Here is an 18,746-nt window from a genome sequence, read left to right on the forward strand (position 1 = left end):
TTCAATGGACTAAAATAGAGGAAAAATCAAAAATCAAACTTTAAAATAAAGCTTTGTGATCAAATGTTTCAGACAATTAAAAATGCATAAAGTTTAGGTCAGCAAAATTTCTCAGAAAGAAATCGAATTTTGAGTAGCAGTCTTAGAGACAGCTAGAGTAGTCTGTCAAATCAGTATAACTCATCTGCAATTAGGTACGTGACAAGATAATGGGCATTTTTTAAATTTGTTTTAGAATAAGAGATCTCAACAAAAACAGACCAGGCAGGCACTTTTTTAGGCTGACTGGCTTTTCTTCACTATTGCTTTCTTGAACTAATTGCAGAATCTATTACCACATAACTTGCTTTCATTTTCTTATATGAGTATGCTTTTCCTTTTCCAAAAGTGAAACAGGATATCAGACTTTCAGAACTTCTGTCCTACCTTTTGCAATACCATTCATTTGTATGTGGCAAGAGCACAAGGATTTAGCAAATCACACTGTGGTTATAGGAAGTTTGCAGCTTTCCTATTGCAATAGAAGAAAGCTTTTGTTGATCTACAAGATTGACTAATGTGGGACACTTCCTACACCCCCTTACTTTGATGTCATCTGTTTAAGAGAAATAATAACAGCAGAAATAATAACTGTATTTTACTGTTGATCTTCCTCATTTTGCCATGATACTGACTTTTAAGGAGAGCATATTGAAAGAGCACATAAACCAGCTGGAAATGGCCCTTCAAATCCCGTGCCATTAGGGACAATTACCACAGTGTCACTCATACAAAGAGTATGGGACCTGCTTTCACCCCATGAAGGATGTACAGTGATTTTCTTTTTTATAGAAAATGCTGACAGTTAAATCTCTATGCTGCACTGTCATTGCTAACAAAAAAAAAAAAAAAAAAAGCTAAAAATCATGAAGAGAGCTTGAAGAATAGACTGGTTTTGCTAAGGAGGTTTTTCAGTTATATGTAACGTACTATGACAAGAACAGTACACATACTAAATTCTTAATATTTGCTTTCCAAATTTTCAGTTTTATTTTGGAAGGAAAGGGGAAAACCCTGGCCAAGCTGCTCGATAAAATTAAGGTAGGAAATGTGAAAAAAGGGGATGTATTTGGACAGAAGAATCAGGTTTTTCCATATTCATTAAAAAGGACATGGAAATCAATATCACTGTCTTCTTGAAGTTTTTTTTTGTTTTTTTGATTTTTTTTAAAAGAGCTTCCAGTTGTTTTCAAAGGATTTTCTTTACTTGTAAAGGGACTGTGATTCTTCAAGTGAAATTACATGTGTATATATCCTTTTAAAAGTATTTTTTAGACATGCTATAAATGTTCATCCACTCTGAGTCCATGGCTACTCTCCATGATGATTATTACATACCACTTAAAGATACATGTGATAGAAGAAGGACATTGCTCACTTAAAAGCACGCTCCGCCTGCATTTATAAGTTGTGAGGTTGCCTACACTTCCAGGAACACAAACTGTTTTCTCCAGGGGATTCTGCTCTCATGCAGAGTCTGCGATGAGTGCTGCTCAGGGAATGAGACACCTCCTCAGTACTTTGGCTCTTCGTTCAACAGATGATCCCTTTCTTGCCTATAACTATTTGTATTTTTCCTGAAGTTTTCTACTCCAGGAATGGTAGGGAGGTGATAAACACAACAGGATTTTTGCTACTACCTTCTAAACCCTAAAAAATATCAATTTATCTGAGGCAAAAGTTGTCATTAATATTATTCTCCTGGGAAACTGAAGACAAAGTCCTTTTCCTGAGGCTATCCAGAGATAGACTAAAAAAAAAAAAAAAAAAAGTGTCATTTTTCATGTTTCCTTCACAAATAGATGCCTCATTTGTGAAATAAAATTATTTAAGACAGTTTCAGCTACACAAATGAATTAATTGCAAAGAAATCAACCCTCCTCCCTTCTGATACTGTATTCCTTCAGATATCACAGTTTCTCTGCTACAGTGGTGAACACTGCAATGACTTTGGCTGTAGGTATCTAGAAAATTAAAAACACTGCTGTTGCTTTAGCTTTTAAAGCCTGGTGATTATCAGTGGCCTACAGGGGCTTCTTATGGCAACCAAGACATTGCCAATGGTTCACCTCCTGGAGTACAGAAGGTAACAAAAGGACTGTGCCTGAATCCTTCCCTACTGGTGGTAACTTCCAGTACCAAAAAAACAGTCTTTGAGCAAGTATAAGAATTAATGGGTCTCTACAAATTCTTCAAGCTGAAGTCCTCCATTTATTTTTTTGATTTGAACTAAACTTGCCTCTCAAACTTAGGTTTAGGGTTCAACAGGGAGGAAAGGTTTGAACACCTTCATTTGGTGTCCTAAACCTTGGAGGGCACCTGCTTTATCCTTAGTATGAAGTGTACAATTAGTACCTAAATGAGTATAAAATACTTCAGTGAAAATGACATTTTGAAACATTACAAGGACTAACCCTAAACAAGATTACCAAAAGAAAAGTTTTCAACATCGTTTCATTGTTTTATTTTCTCAAAGTGTTGAGACAATTCTGCAGAAGCAAATTAACCCCTGAGGACTTCTCTTTCAGCAAAGGTGGTTACAGTATGAGCAAATTTTCAAAGTGTCCCCTCAGACCTCATTCCTAATCTGCTTCTTCCATTTTACATATAATTTCCAGCAGCGAACAAAGCCCTGAGGAGAAATAAGCCTAATTATTTGTTCATGGCCCCCCATGGTGTCCTACTTGATTGTGTCAAAAGAGTCATTCTGCTGAGGCACCTCCTGCCAGCCAGCTGTACAGTATAGTGATGATTCTCCTTCCCTCATTTTGCTTTCACTCTCTACTTGGCAGAGGTGCATGTGTGGGATTTCACAGGGTCGTCTGACAACTTTGAGGCAAGAGATATGTCCAACTTCTGTTGGTTGCTTTCAATTTGTAAGGACTAAACCAACATAATTTGAAGCTTCAGACAAATACCAGGAAGGAAAAAAACCCTCTGCTGTTGACTTACTGGAACATAGTATGATTGACACTTCAAGGGAGGAATTTAAAAGGAACAAATTGCATGGATTGTGCGAGTTATTAATTCTATAATTTGATGAACAAGCCTAATAACACATGCCCTAACATGAGAATGTGGGTAACAAATACCACAATTCACAGCTGTCATGTCTATCTTAAAGTGATGTCTGCATAATTTCCCAGACTAACCAGTTACTACACTTCCTCAAGTAACAGCTGAATTTGCCCCTCCTCTGCCTGTTGCTTCCAAAGTCATTTCCTTAACACCATCAGAGAGCAACTAATAAGACTTTTACAGATCAAACTCATTGCAATATATCTAAACTAGCTATTAGTGTTATATAAACACTAACAAGGACACAAAACCTTTTTCAAAACATAAACTGGAGGTTTCATTTCTTATATACAATATCCTACCTCCTTAATATGGTATATTAGCCAGGGCACCTTATTCAAGAGTCATCATAGGATTTTTATGTGTTGGAGCAGAAGGAAGAATATGGGGTCTATTAAACACTGAACCTAATGCTGAACTACAAAGCAGGACTTTGCACAAAGACTAAGTGCCAGATGTGTGCATCTTGCTCATCAAAATAAGCAGCCAGGGCATTCACAAGATGTTTAAAGCATATTTATAGAATGAAGACTCTGACCAAAGTATTACTAGGCAGATATTGTAGCGATATTGTGCAAAGTAACAGAGTAAAAATCATAAATATGATAAGGTAAGAAAAATGTTCCAACCATTTTGGCCAACAATGAGTTCTGCTATTTAAAGAACACTTGGGAAATATTCTTTATTTTTAGGACTTCCTAGGAAGTTATTACTGAGCAACCAAAGAGGACCTCATATACGTTTGATAAAAAGAATTCATCCTGGTGTAAAACTACTTATTAGCTGTTAGAAAGATAGTAGGAATCCATGATGCTATTTTAAAAATCCTACTCTGTTGATCCAGAAAACCCACGCCATTCCTAAAAAATGTGAAATATTCCAAAAGACTGATAAACTTTTTTTTTTTTTTTTACATTTTCATCCAAGCAATTTTCCACTGCCAAAAATAAGTAGTTTTTCAACTTAAGTAACTCATTTGGGGATAGTTGTTTCCACATTATATCACAGACCATTTTGCGTTCCTTGTACACCAGATGGTCCTAAAAATTTATCTAGTACAACTCTGGTACAGCGAAGAAACTCACCACCTTGCAGGTGCTTTACCATTTCCCCAAACTACAACTGTAACCCCATGCCCTTCATCTACTGCTGTCTTTGACAGCCTTCCCCCCTCATCCCTGTCCCATCACTGCCACCTCCCCTGACTCCCTATGCACTTCTTTTGACACAGAGGCATTGCAGAGCTCATGAAGAGCGGGCATGGGCATGGGAGTATCTGGTGGCTGTCCTACAGAGAGCTCCCCTGCCTTCCCAGGAGATGTAGGATGAATAAACAGTAGATTCTGGAGAAAATATGTTGGGGAAAATGAAACTGAACTGCTCACAAGGACTACTTGCCCAGCTCTGTAGCAGAGAAATAGATTAAACCTCACACGAAGACAGCTGCTGGTTTCAGTAGCCTTTCTGCATGTAGTCTTCTGCAGTTTAGTCTTCAGTGTATTTCATATCCCTTCATTTTGTCCATGAATGTTGATATAAAAAACTATCAGTACCAAAGAACAACTGTAAATTCCCACAAAGAGGATGTTGTCATGTGTTTCTCCATTTGCCACCTGAAGGAAAGACTACATGTAGTATTGCCATTCTATTGTAGCAGCCTTTTTTTTCAATATAAGATCTAGGGCTAGAGTCAGACCTTAAATCCAACAGGTAAGTTTGATATTTTAGATAGTTAGATATCCTGTTATACCTAAGCTTTTAAATTAATAATGGCAATACTGAATTTAGGATAAGTACTCAATTAATTCCCCAGATTTTTAGGAAAGTTTTGCACTTTCTACTGAACCTTGTGCTACCACGAATATACTGCCAGAAGATGCTCAAGAGAGCTGCTTCAAACACAATGACTTTAGTCACTACATTTACTGCAATAATCTCCAATGTCCTTTTGTTACTGCCCTCAGTTTCCCGTAACCTCCATGCCCAGGGCCTCAAAGGCAAAGAACTGGCAGCTTTTACCCATGCTAAGTAGAGGTCGAAGAGTGTCAGTGTGATCTTCTCCTGGCCTGCCCACAGACTGAAGTGTGAAAATGTAGTATTCTTGGACTTCATTTCTCTGCAAAAAGTGCTGAAATCCCCTTCCAGAAAAGGCACAAACTCACCATGCTTCTAGATGACTAATACTGTATTCTGTGTTGAAAATGCACTTTATTCTGTTGTCATTATTTTTTCCACAGTCAGCCCAAGGGTGATTCTTGCATTATTTTATCTCATAGTAATGGGACAGTTTCGCAATCTGTCCCATTATCCAATATCACTCACCGTCAATGGGTTTCACTTTCTCCCCTTCTAAAGAGAAAAGAGTGTCCATTTTGAGAAAGCCATGCGTGGGGTTTTTTGCCAAAGAGATGTGTGAATCAGGCTGTTAACAGCTAGTACATGAAGATCAGCACATCAAGCTGATCCTGGGAAATAGCTCATGTCTGACCTCACAGTCTGACACAGACAGCACAGAGCAGAACACCCATTAGCACATGAAGCATGGCTGAACAGGTAGCTCAGAACACAGCCTTACGCCACAGTTACAGCAATGTTCAGGATAATTAAAGAGAGAATAAAAATAGTCAGGATAAAGCTGCATTATTTAACCTGATTAAAAGCCAAAATATTGTGGTGAGCCAGTCTCCATCACTACTGAAAAACAAGCAGAGTGATCAAACAGGGAGATGTGAAAAGAGTACACAGCTTTCAGCCCGCTGCAAGAAAAGGGGGGATGCTTGTGTATGTCAGTTGTTTCTCATATCAATTGATATTAAGCCAAACATTATAAAAGGCTTAGTGACTAGGTTCTTTCCTACAGCATATTGCTGGGAAGCTGCACTGTTTAGAGGCTACGATCTCTGATTGCAAGGAAATCCAGCAAATAGCATCAGCAGCCAAATTGATGGCGGTGAGTCAGGCCAGTTTCTCTCAGATATTTCTGCTGCTGGTATACGTAGTCAAAACCCTGGCAAGTATTACTGAGCTGAAATGAGAACTGGGGAAGTTTCACATCCTTGCCCAGTGCTGGGCAACCAGCACCTTCTCAGCCCTCTTGCCCCAGAATATGCTTTACTCAATTTATTTTTCAATTAGCCCTTGTTGTTGGCCAAGAAGAAGAAGAAGCCAGATTTTCTCAGTGAGAATTACCCATAAGGACAGAAATGTTAATGCTCCAGCAGCAAAGACCAGCAATGATGACATGAGGCCAGCCAGCGCTAATGCTAGGCGCTCCTGCACGTACAAAGAAATTAGGTTGAGGGAAATGATGAATAGAATAACGTTCTTTGCTGAAAGGCTCACAGCCCCAAAATCAGTCTGAGAAGCTGTGGTTACATAGCGCGATATGTGGTAAGGAGATAAAAGGGAGGCTGGAAGAAGTGATACTGGGATGAAGCAATCAGTCACACTTATAGGAAAAGACCATGTACCATGTTCTTCCAAAAATATCCAAAGCACTTGGAGGATCCTGTCCATCTTTAGCTGGTATCTGTGACCCTGTTACACTGCTGCAAAATAATCATAAAAAAAAAAAAAGTAAGAAAACTTACTTAACTTTCAACAACTTCTGAATACACAGCTGTAGAGAGGAATGTGATGGTACCTGCAAGCTGCAAGCTCCAATATAGGCTGAATATCTTCCAAGTTTAACTTCTGTAACTTCTTTCAGAGAATGCCACCTCAACTTCTAGCCTGAAAGACTTGGAAACTTATTAAAACTCCACTTGCCTGAGATACAGTCTATATTAACAGGAAAAATTCACAAAGCTCAGTATCTTTTAAAGGCTGTAGGGAGCAAGCATGGCTCATAGCAAACCCTGAAGCTGGAGGAATGGAGCATAACATTTAGAGCTATGACAAAATGCGTACCACAATCCTAATGAATATGTGTTTAAACTCCAGACACCTGATGGTCAATTATAACAGAGTGCTGTAAATATTAAGAAGAGTGGTTTTGGAATGAATCCAATCGTAATGAGTCTCACTCTGGGTGGTGCTGAAAAAAAAACAGCTATGTAATTGCAATGTGCTCTGCTGCTGTTCTGATTAAAGCTGTGCTGGGATCTCTCTTAGCTTATATGATCAGGGAAAAATCTGCATATTCTCATTCAGTTGATGAAGCATCAATATCTTTAAGTTGCCATTGAAACACCATCAGTAGAAAACAGACAATGAATTACCCTCAGGTTCAGGTTCACTGCATTTTACAATTAACCACCAGGTCTGAATTTTCTTACTTTTAATTGTAACTCTAGACATATAAATTGTCACGTCTTGAATTATCAGTAAAGACATTTTCATGCAAAACATCTGTTAAATACTTTTGAAGATGCAAATAACTAGTTAATGTAGGCATTCGAAATTAGCATTTGACCTCAAGGATTTTCATGTGAGTTTTAATGCTAATTCACTAGGTGTGTTTGAACAATATAGTTTGCATCCTGAATTCCTGTACAATGCTTGTGCAATGAAGTGAATGGCTGTAGTTAAACTACTAGGCACTGCTGGTTTGATTAATCATTGTAATATTGCTACAGCTAGCAACCACAGAGTCAGCTGGGCAGCACTGTTTTGTTGCACACAGGACGCACCCCAGTTCATCACAGTCTCCTTCACAAAAAAAGGAAGCAGGAGAGAACCCTGCACAATGCTGGAAAGATTCAAACAACAGCTTTTGCCCGCTCTCTGAGAGAAGTCACTGCCATCACTCCTGCATTATCCCTTATGGCTTGCTGTTACACAGCCATAGCTCTCAAGAAGCACCGAACACATTTGGGTCAGTTACTAAGTGAATCATCTTTAGTCCATGAAAAATCAGATCAAAGAGCTGAGGAAATTGGTAAAGGAGGTACAGGGATAACATTCCTTTTTTCCTCTTCACCAGCTTCTTGGAAATACGGGAAATGCCTTCAGCACTTCAGCCATCTGCAAGGCTTGTGGCTTCTCTATTTTATTCTCAGCAGGTACATCTGGTTTCCGCTAAAGGGATGGCCCTTCACCTTCCCTTTTTCCTCTGACATGGACATCTGCAAAGTAATGAGAATAAAACCACTTCAGTCACTTTCAGGGAGACTGAGTGAGGTTTCTTGAAACATAACAGGAACTGAAAGCAGTAGCAGCTCTTTGAGCAGAACTCTGTAAACTTATGCAGTGGCATCACATCTTGCTGGGGGCTGCTGCCTGGGGAACTTCTGTTCATTCAACACCTCTTCCAATGACATCTCACACTAGTTCATTTCTTTGAAGTTCTTGAATCTGGAAATAATTAATGGCCAGTCAAAAGTGGTGCTCCCCAGGGTTCAGTACTGGGCACAGGTCTGTTTAATGTATTTATAAAGTGCACCCTCAGTAAGTTTGCAGACAACAAGTTGGGCAGGAGTGTTGATCTGCTGGAGAATAGGGAGGCTCTGCAGAGGGATCTGGACAGGCTGGATCAATGGACTGGTGCCAATGGCATGAGGTTCAACAAGGCTCAATGCCAGGTCCTGCCCTTGGGTCACAACAGCCCCATGCAATGCTACAGGCTTGGGGAAGAGTGGCTGGAAAGCTACTGGGGTGCTGGTAGACAGCTGCCTGAATATGAGCCAGCATTGTGCCCTCGTGGCCAAAAGCATCCTGGTTTGTATCAGAAATAGTGTAGCCAGCAGGACTAGGGCAGTGATCATCCCCTTGTCCTGGTCACTGGTAAGGCTGCACCTCCAATATTGAGTTCAGTTCTGGGCCCCTCACTACAAGAAAGACATTGAGGTGCTGAAGTGGGTCCAGAGAAGGGCAACAGAGCTGGTGAAGGGTCAAGAGCACAAGTCTGATGAGGAACGGCTGAGGGAACTAGGGTTGTTTAGTCTGGAGAAGAGGAGGCTCAGGAGGACCTCATCGGTCTCTACAGCTACCTGAAAGGAGGATGAGAAGGGGTAGAGTTGGTATTTTCTCCAAAGAAAGAAGTGATAGGACAAGAGGAAATGGCCTAAAATTGTGCCAGGGAAGGTTTAGGTTGGATATTAGGAGAAATTTCTTCACTGAAAGGATTTTGAAGCATTGGAACAGGCTGCCCAGGGAAGTGGTAGAGTCATCATCCTTGGAGGTATTTAAAAGACATGTAGATGTGGCACTTAGGGACACAGTTTAGTGGTGGACTTGGCAGTGATATCTTAATGGTTGGACTTTATGACCTTGAAAGTTTTTTCTAACTTAAACAACTTTATGGTTCTGTGATTCTGATGTCCAATGTTTGGCAAGGGCAGTCTAATATGAAAAAAAAAAAAAAAGAGAAGAAAAGAAGTTCAAAAAATCAAATCTGTTTCTTCTTCTCTCCATGTTTAGGATATTGGAAATTTCACAACAATAATTGCCAAATTCCATTCATGGTCCCCCCTCCTTCCTGACAAGCTAACTTTACTTCAGACCTCAGATACAGTAGAGTCAGCTCACATTTAGACATCTGTTCATCCTAACCTACTGTTAGCAGCACTGTTGTGAACAGCTGTGCCTTGTGTCAGGACTGGTCAGCTGAGGAACAGGGGATGAGATAAATGTGACAAAAGTGCAGTTGTGACACCAGCTTTGTACAAACGAAATCAGGGATTGTGATGGCTCCCCAGCATGTATATGAAATACTACTTGTACTGCTCTGCATTTTTTTAACGTTTAATCGAGCTATGACCACAGGATTCTAAATGAAAGTGACTTTGCCTTCCTCCTCTGGTGTCAGAAGTGACAACACCTTCCAGAAACACGGGCCTCTAGACTGCATCTTTTGGCCAAGCTGTAGTGGCTTTGGGTGCTGAGCCCATTGATGTCTTGAGCATATGCTATCTTTTCACGTGTAAGCTCACGGATTTCACTGGATAGGCTTTCCACAGGATCTTGGCCAAGAAAAATAAAACCCCAACAGTTATCTCTCTGAAACATAGACAAATAGAAAAATAAATCACTGCCCCATCTTGGCACCTGGTTTGCTTTTGAATCCAACCTGCTTAAGCACATACTGTTTGCTATTGCTGAAAATAGGTGCCTCTAGCTCTGTGCCTTTGGAAGTCAACGTGCTCCTTAGTGGTCTTGCTCTGCAGATGATGTGAGGTCAGCCTAGGGATATTAGATGGAGCCCAGAATGTTTCATAACACTCGAGAGAGAAAGCACAGCTCAGGACCTGTTTGTGCTCAGTTGGGGCTGGGATGCAGACTCTGACAAGCTTATCTGCTGATGTCAAGAGTGATTTAACATGTGACAGTGTGTGGAAACTGGCTGTGCAAGTGGTTGCAACATCCAGTAAGAGCAGCAAAGGCAGTAGGAGTACTACAAGTACTTTGCAACCACAGCAGTTCATGCTGAAGAAAATCCCCATAAAAAGTATTTACAGCCATCCTCTGACAGAGGCTGGTTAGTAAGATGGGTAGTAAGTGGCATAACTGAAGGATCCCTAAGGCAGCTGTGGTGGTTTCCATACCCCAGAGATAAGTCTGGGTGTGAGCATGAGCCAGGAAAAAGGGGGATGTGACATAAAAGGGAGGAGAACCCACATTTTCCATGACCCAGGAACTTTCCACAGCACGGGAGAGAAGAGAAACTGGAAGCACATTTGCTGATTCTTCTCTGGGGTAAAGGGATTAATCACAAAGAGAAAATGCCTTGTAACACTGTGACTCAGCAGAAAATATTACTTGCTAGGAAAAAGCTGGAGGACACAGCCAGGATTCAGCAGTGAGTCAGGGAAACCTGGGATTTGGGCTGTTGCCTTCACCCTCCCCTCCAGACAGTCTGAAAATTTGGGAATAAGGTGATTCCTTATAAAGAGACACCTCATGTTGTCTTGTGTAGCCAGTGTGGATTTGGACTGCACAGCAGAAATAGAAGTACAGAAGACATTATTCTCCTTTTTGTGATGTCTTCTTTGTCACCAATATTTCTATGGCAGCACCTGTGGTATGGTTCTAGCAAAACAGGGTGGTGTATCACACTGAGCCTTCTGACATGTACAGTAGTCTAAACTGATAGTAGCACAGACCTACATCACCAGCTTTTCCACAGGAAAAAAAGAAAAATGAGGTAAAAAAACCTCCTATCACCTCAGCCCTATACTCCGTGGTGGTTTTAGGGGAAGATCTCTCAGAAAAGGGGATAAATAAATCATGTGTTGTCTTTTCTGAGAATAACCACAAGCAATGAAGTGAGCTCTCATCTCATTTTTGATGAAAGCTTTTTGAGCTTTCATCTCACAGAGTCAAAAGAAGATAAGAATAAGTCTCATTTTCAAGAAAGACATTGTGAGGGTAGGATGTTATCCAATTGCTCTCTCCTGTCTGATTTACTTAAGTGGTTATGCCGAGCAATGAATGGTACCTGGGTACTAAATCAGAACACAAGTTAAAGGAGTTTTAAAGACTTTTAATCTGTCCTGCTCACCTTTTAGGAAATGTTAATTATCCATAAACCCTTAAGATCAACCTACATAGTGATTTTCTTTTCACCATTTTATGTTACATGACAGTCTGGAGACCCCTGGCAGAAGTAAATCTCATGGTCACTGGAAGAGGTTGCCCAAAGAAGTGGTAAATGCTCCATTGCTGGAAGTCTTCAAGGCCAGGCTGGACAGAGCTTTGGGCAACATGGTCTAGTGTGAGGTGTTCCTGCCCATGGAGGGGGGTTGGAACTAGAAGATCATAAAGTCCTTTCCAACCCTAACTATTCTATGATTCTATGGTCCGTAGCACTCTAAAACTCACTAGGAAGCTGACTTTCCCCTGCCCCGATTTTATAACCCAAGATACACACAACAAGCAGCAGGTAAATAGTTAAAAGAACGTAAGTAAGTAAAATAAACAGACTAAATAAAACCTAAATAAAATTAAATAGCAGGCAAGGGAAAGGTGATACACGGTGACAGTGAAGTTAGGTGTGATTACATGACCTAGTCACCACAGAGACCTGGGTAATTGCAAGCCACTTCAGGATCATTTGTGTGTCAGACAGCATGAAAAGCTAGGATTTGGTGAAGAAAAGATGATGGTTTCATGAATTAGTGCAATATGCAAAAATGTTAGGTATTTTATTTACTGGATGGATTCATGGATTTATTACAAGTCCGTGAAACTGAAGCTGGGATCTACACTATTACTTTTATCAGTCATGATGAACCATCACTCTTTTCCTTGCTGCTGTTCTCTTTTAAGCCTCGCTTCTCAGCACTCTGACATCTGAAAGATTATAATGAGCAATGCTGGTGGGTTTTTCTCCCAAAATTTCTGCTGACAACCCCTGGTGACGTGTTAGAATATAGTGTTGGTATTGGGCCACTGCCAGAGGGTGTGCCAAGAAACCGGCAGTGGGAAGCGACACCAGCCCTTACAGCTGAAATTGTAGGAGTGAGTGAACTTCAACTTCACAGTCATTGGGCATAACTGCATGCTCACAGATGTACCTAGGTCAGGCTCCTGGTCCAGGCCCTGGTTTCCGTCCTGTCTGAACAATACAGTTTTCAACCCAGGCTGCCAGAGGTCATCCAAGGACCACCATGACTTCAACGGTGTCTCTCCTGGTGACAGCTCTGCACTCAAGTCCAAAGCTGCCAGTAACTTCTCTTAGGAGCTCTCTCTGACAAGCAGCCCTCTCTTCAGCAGTAACTAAAATGAAAGCTATAGCTTACCTCATACTAAGGAAGAGCCTAAGCCAAAACAAAAAGATAGCAATAAATCCATCATCAGAAGTTGATCTTCTTCCCGCTGTCTTTTGACTTAGATTGCTGCTTTTATCCTTGTTTTAGCTACCATCTCTAACACATAAGAAATATGCTGTGAACCCTGACAAGCAATTGAGATAAACACCAACCCTTGTAAACCCTCAGACAAGAGGCTGCATTTCTGTTATATTCAGCAGTTTGGAGAAACTACCAGAAGCCAGCAAGGTATAAATACTCATTAATCCTTAGCTTGCATTAGTACAGTGAATGGCAGAAAGAGAATTTGAGATTTTATGGAACAATACTACACAGCTATACTACAGTGATGCCAGCAAAGAAGTTTCCTCAGTTGAAAGGTGGCCTGAGGTCATTATGCTTGCTTGACTTGTTAAAGGGTGTTTAACTTGGCCGTGCCAGTAGTGTTCCCTGCACATTTTATGTTGAAACAAAACAGCAAATTTAGCTTCCTTGTATTTTCTTCCTTAGGGAATTCATCTTCAGGGAGAAAGATTATAAACATGCTGAAAGCCAGCATTTCTTTACAGTCTCATGAGCTCACAGTACTCTATTAAGAGTTCCAGTATGGGTGGTGCCATTATTAGAACCATAATATCCTCAGAGTCCTTATGGTGGATTAGAATTTCATATGTAATAGTGACAATAATGACCGTAATAATAATAAAGCAATTGTTAAACCTTGTGTTGGTAGATAGGAGTTTGAAAAACAGCTAAATATGCCTCAGATGCTCAAACCCAGTAAAGCAAGTGTAGAAAGAAACAAATATTTATTACCGATATATCTTCTTGCTCTCTGCGATGCTTATTTAATGGATGATGTAAGGGTGGCACTGCTACTGTGGCATCCTCCTGATAAGATTTGTGCTGTGAAAACACCTGCAGTACAGAACAGAAATGGACACATGAGATTAGCTAATTGAGTACTGCTCTTTAGGAGGCTGGAAAATAGAGTAGAAAGCTGGCAAGTCTGAGGAGGCTGAAGTGGAGGCAAGAGAAAAGAGGTGAGGATCCTCTTGCTCTTCCCCTCTCTAGGCAGAAGCAGCCCCTGGCAGTTCCTTCGGTATGCGTGGGCACCTAGGCCATGCAGCAGCCTGCACTGCCACTGCCATTTTGTCATAAGGGATGGGAACGGTATTTTAATTTTCATTTTGAAACAGTAGTAAAGAGAGCATTTCCTCATTTCCTTGCATCGTGGCTCCTGTGTGTTATATGTGTCTTCAAGTCCAAGAAGAGAAGGCAATAAAAATGTTTGTCAAAGTAAGATGCATTCAATGTAGGGCATGAAGCAGGTCTTGTTTGAGGAGTGAGGGGCAGAGGGACAAGTTTTAGCAATTCTAAGAAAGTCCAAGAAATAGTTCTTGTAAACTTGCCTGAAATTTTAACAAAAATGGAAGAAGATAAAGTGCTTCAACAAGAGAAAACTTTAGCTTCTTCACTTGCCAATATCTTCTTTTCTAAAACTAAGCAGCCAGATGAAAATGAGAGCAGGGTTTGACTGAATTGTTTGGAGGTGCTATGTTTTCTGGGAGGCTTTCGGTTTGCAGTTTGATTTTTTTCATTTAATTTTTAAAGTATGCAGTAACTTATATTTCTAGATGAAGTGGAAAGAATAATAAGCAAAACTTATTCTCTAAAAAAATGCGTGCAAAATGCAAGCGAGTTTGTTTCGCTTTTTGCTTCTTTAGGAGTGGTGTCTGGAGATTGTGGGTTTTTTTCTCAGAAGACTTAGAAAGCAATTCACAAATTCCAAAAGCAGGTACTAGTTACAGTTTTTCCTGTTTGTTTTTCAAGAGAGTATGAAAAATACATTTTTAAATGGCAGAAATACTTTACTAGCACTAACCATTTAATTGTCAGACAAGAGCCACAGGTTAGTAACACTATTGCGAAGTCTGTAAAAAGGACAACATGAAAAATTGTTAGGTGGCTCATTTAGCTTACGGCTGTTCTGTATTGAGCTGTATGATATGTCAAAGAATGACAGTTTTCGTTTTCTCTTCTGATTGCTCTATTTAGCTCACTTTGACACAGATTATTGCTTTTACAAGAACACAGTCTAGCTGGAGGGCAAATATTTCTCCTGAGGTGGCACTGGTCTCTGCAAGGCAGTGGTAGTCAGGTCCAGCACTGGATTCAAGGCCCTGCAGAGGAGTTGTTGGTGTCTCAAAGCTAGTACAACTTTCCTTTCTCGGTTTTTTGGGTGCACTGCAGCAACACTGTCTTCAAGCCACACTGCATCCTCCACAAAAGGGCTTAGGGGTAAAGGACAGCTAGTTCAACTGGGAAAGGTGGATCAGACAAGGGAAGGTCTTTGTGATCCAAAGCAGGAGATAGACACAGAAACCACACTTCAGGAGATAGATCCAGCGACCACTTGCCACTGAGAACTCCTAAAGCTGAAAGGAGATATTGGAAGGAGTAGTAGTAAGAACATATTCAAGAGCTGATCCTCAAAGGCCAGAGAGTTAGAAGAGGATGCAAGAGCAAATTTTTAGCCACTCAGAATATCAATCCTATTAAATATATTTATGGTGAGAAAGACAACATGTCCTTACAGGAAATGAGTGCAATGTAAAGATGTTATCAGAGGCAAACATCTGCAGCTGACTGAGGTTATTGCTTACGAGACTTTCTGTTGACTGCAGTGGAAAAAGGAAACAAGTGTACAAGAGAAGTAGAAGAAAGCATTTGAGAATCCTCTTCTGTACAAGCACGAACATGTTTTGGATTTCACTTGGCCTCTCTTGCAGTGTCCAACTGCCAAGCTAGCATACTTCTCTCTACTGCTGTTTCCTCAAGTGTCAGGCAATCGAAAGTGCCTGATGCCTTCCCCAGAATGAAGTGTCTTCCCCTGCATCTTCCTCCAGCATATGCATAACTGCCCTGGGTCTGTGAGTCACTGGAGAGGTGTCAGCCCATGCACTGTTTTCTGCCCCCAGGCTATGAATGCTGGGCATTTCCAAATGATTCAAACACTTTTTCCTGCGGAGGTTGTTTTGAAGTGTTCAGACAAATGATCCTGCCCATGCCTGTGCTGGGAGAGCAGGGCACCTGCCACCTCAGCAAATAGCCCCCAGTACATGGTCACACACATAGATATGTGCAGAGCTCACAATGCAGGCTGAGAGCAGTGGTAGTGGTGTGTGTGCTGCAAGCAACCTGGGTCATGCTGAGCCAGCCATGCGATGGAGACAGTCACCTGAGAAGCAGCAGACTGCAAGGTAGGAGGAGAGAGAAAGCTGTGCCCTGGCTCTTGGTGCAAGGCTGAAGCAGTGCAAACTCAGAGAAAGGCTTCAGGGAGAGCATTGCAGAACTATACACATCTTGCATGTATAGCTGCCTTGCACCTCACAAGTATATAAAACCCAAGACTTTTTAGGGTGCATCCCATTGGCCATACCAGGAGAATTTTATCATGAATCAGTGAAGGTTTATACTTACGTTTTGGGTATATAGCCTAGGGCAAGCTGAGCCTGAAGTCACTGGAAATCGTACAACTCATTGTGTACCTCTTTAGCATCAGAGTTGTAGCCCAATCTACAGATTACCAAAAGCATGTGGAGGTTTTCCTACCAGATACAAATAAACCCAGTAAATAAGATATCCTTTCACATGAAAATATATTTTAATTTATTACATTTTCCCCTTCTCTGTTAATTTTTTTGCCTGCTACTTCAATATAAAAATAAATACTCTTAAAAAATGTTATCCTGGGCATCTAATTATAGTATTTCTGTTGAGCTCAGTAAACTATCAGCCCAGTCCTTACACATGTGTTTCTGTGTTAATATAGGTCTACTGGACAAAGAGCTAAATTGCCTAAATTTGTTTCAGTGGAATGACATTGGAAGAAAACTGAGTTACAAACAAGAAAGAGGGCTTGCCTTCTAGTGCTCACTGAAGAAGATGAGTTGCTAGGGAGAGAAGGTTGAGTCAATTTGCTGGTTTTGTGGCTAGATACCCCATCTTTTGCAAGCGCTGTAATTCCACGGTTCAAAACCAAAGTCAGGTCAATTTTGCTTCCCCACTTCATTTCACTTTCTAAATGATTTAGCAGAGGCTGTGCCATTGTATCTGCCAAAAAAAAAAATAGGATTTTCTAATCTCTTTAGCAAATCTGGACTTCTGGCCTCCTCCTTCTTCCCCTTGGTTTTCTTTTGATTCTTCCCTTTTCCCCCCACTCCTTTTTTTTTTTTTTTTCTTTTTTTAATCCTATTTCTGCCTCAGCTGTACTTTTTTTTTTCACTGAAAAATAAGCTTGTTCCCAGACTTCAGCATATCTCTTTTGTTCATTACTTGGCCATCTTCAGCTTTCCTGCAAAGCTTTTCTCTGAACCTTGTGAAAACTATATAGAGGAAATGAGTGATAAAGACAGCCAATAAATAATTTCCAGAGTTCCTCTCTATCAAAAAATGCTAAGAAGGGATTGTTGTTGCTGCTAAGCTGTGAGACCCAAACGTAAGAGCTGGCCAGACATTCTGTCTTGTCCTTGCATGTCTTCCCTGTAAGGCTTACAGCCTTAAAAGAACACCCTGGTCCTCAGTCTCTTTCCTACATACCACCTACATGTATAAAATAGTCCTGTTGTAACGGTCTGACATAACAGCATTTTGGGGTTTGAGGACTCTGTTGATGTCATCTACCTGGACTTGTGCAAAGCATTTGACACTGTCCCACGCAACATCCTTCTCTCTAAATTGGAGATATCAATTTGATGGATAGACCACTCGGTGGATAAAGAACTGGCTGGACGGCCGCACACAAAGAGTTCTGGTCAATGGCTCAATGTCCGGCTGGAGACCGGTAACGAGTGGTGTCCCTCAGGGATCGGTGTTGGGACCTGTCTTGTTTAACATCTTCATCGCTGACATGGACAGTGGGATTGAGAGCACCCTCAGCAAGTCTGCCGATGACACCAAGCTGTGTGGTCCGGTTGATATGCTGGAGGGAAGGGATGCCATCCAGAGGGACCTTGATACGCTTGTAAGGTGGGCTGATGCCAACATTATGAAGTTCAACCATGACAAGTGCAAGGTCCTACACCTGGGTTGGAGCAATCCCAGGCACAGCTACAGATTGGGCAAAGAAGAGATTCAGAGCGGTCCTGCAGAGAAGGACTTGGGGGTGCTGGTCGATGAGAAAATGAACATGAGCCGGCAGTGTGCGCTCGCAGCCCAGAAAGCCAACCGTATCCTGGGCTGCATCAAAAGGAGCGTGACCAACAGGTCAAAGGAGGTGATCCTGCCCCTCTACTCTGCTCTTGTGAGACCTCACCTGGAGTATTGTGTGCAGTTCTGGTGTCCTCAACATAAAAAGGACATGGAACTGCTGGAACAAGTCCAGAGGAGGGCCACGAGGATGATCAGGGGACTGGAGCACCTCCCCTATGAAGATAGGCTGAGCAAGTTGGGTCTCTTCAGCCTGGAGAAGAGAAGGCTGCATGGAGACCTCATAGAAGCCTTCCAGTATCTGAAGGGGGCCTATAGGAATGCTGGGAAGGGACTCTTTGTCAGGGACTGTAGTGACAGGACAAGGGGTAATGGGTTAAAACTTAAACAGGGGAAGTTTAAATTGGATATAAGGAGGAAATTCTTTCCTGTTAGGGTGGTGAGACACTGGAATCGGTTGCCCAGGGAGGTTGTGAGTGCTCCATCCCTGGCGGTGTTCAAGGCCAGGTTGGATGAAGACTTGTGTTGGATGGTTTAGTGTGAAGTGTCCCTGCCTATGGCAGGGGGGTTGGAACTACATGATCTTGAGGTCCTTTCCAACCCTAACTATTCTATTCTATGAGTCTACGATTCTATGACTTATCCTTTCTTTCCTTCTGCTTCTCACTAATGTGCTGTGAAAGGTTTCTGGGAGCTTCTTTGTTCTAATGGAGCATGGGATCATTCAGG

General features: G+C 41.3%; 2 long non-coding RNA genes across 2 annotated transcripts in view; one reads left to right on the forward strand and one right to left on the reverse strand.

Annotated features, from left to right (window-relative positions):
• LOC136007873 (uncharacterized) overlaps positions 1-18,746 on the forward strand; it is a 41,418-nt gene that overhangs the window by 17,127 nt on the left and 5,545 nt on the right. The gene's annotated exons all lie outside the window — the stretch shown is intronic.
• On the reverse strand, positions 8,098-16,391 carry LOC136007874 (uncharacterized). The gene is made up of 3 exons (XR_010609887.1): positions 16,290-16,391; positions 13,623-13,724; positions 8,098-8,183 (listed from the first exon to the last, which is right to left on the reverse strand). It is a non-coding gene; the product is annotated as an uncharacterized LOC136007874 (long non-coding RNA).

The sequence above is a fragment of the Lathamus discolor genome, chromosome 2 (assembly GCF_037157495.1).
Source record: "Lathamus discolor isolate bLatDis1 chromosome 2, bLatDis1.hap1, whole genome shotgun sequence".
Classification (NCBI taxonomy): domain Eukaryota; kingdom Metazoa; phylum Chordata; class Aves; order Psittaciformes; family Psittacidae; genus Lathamus; species Lathamus discolor.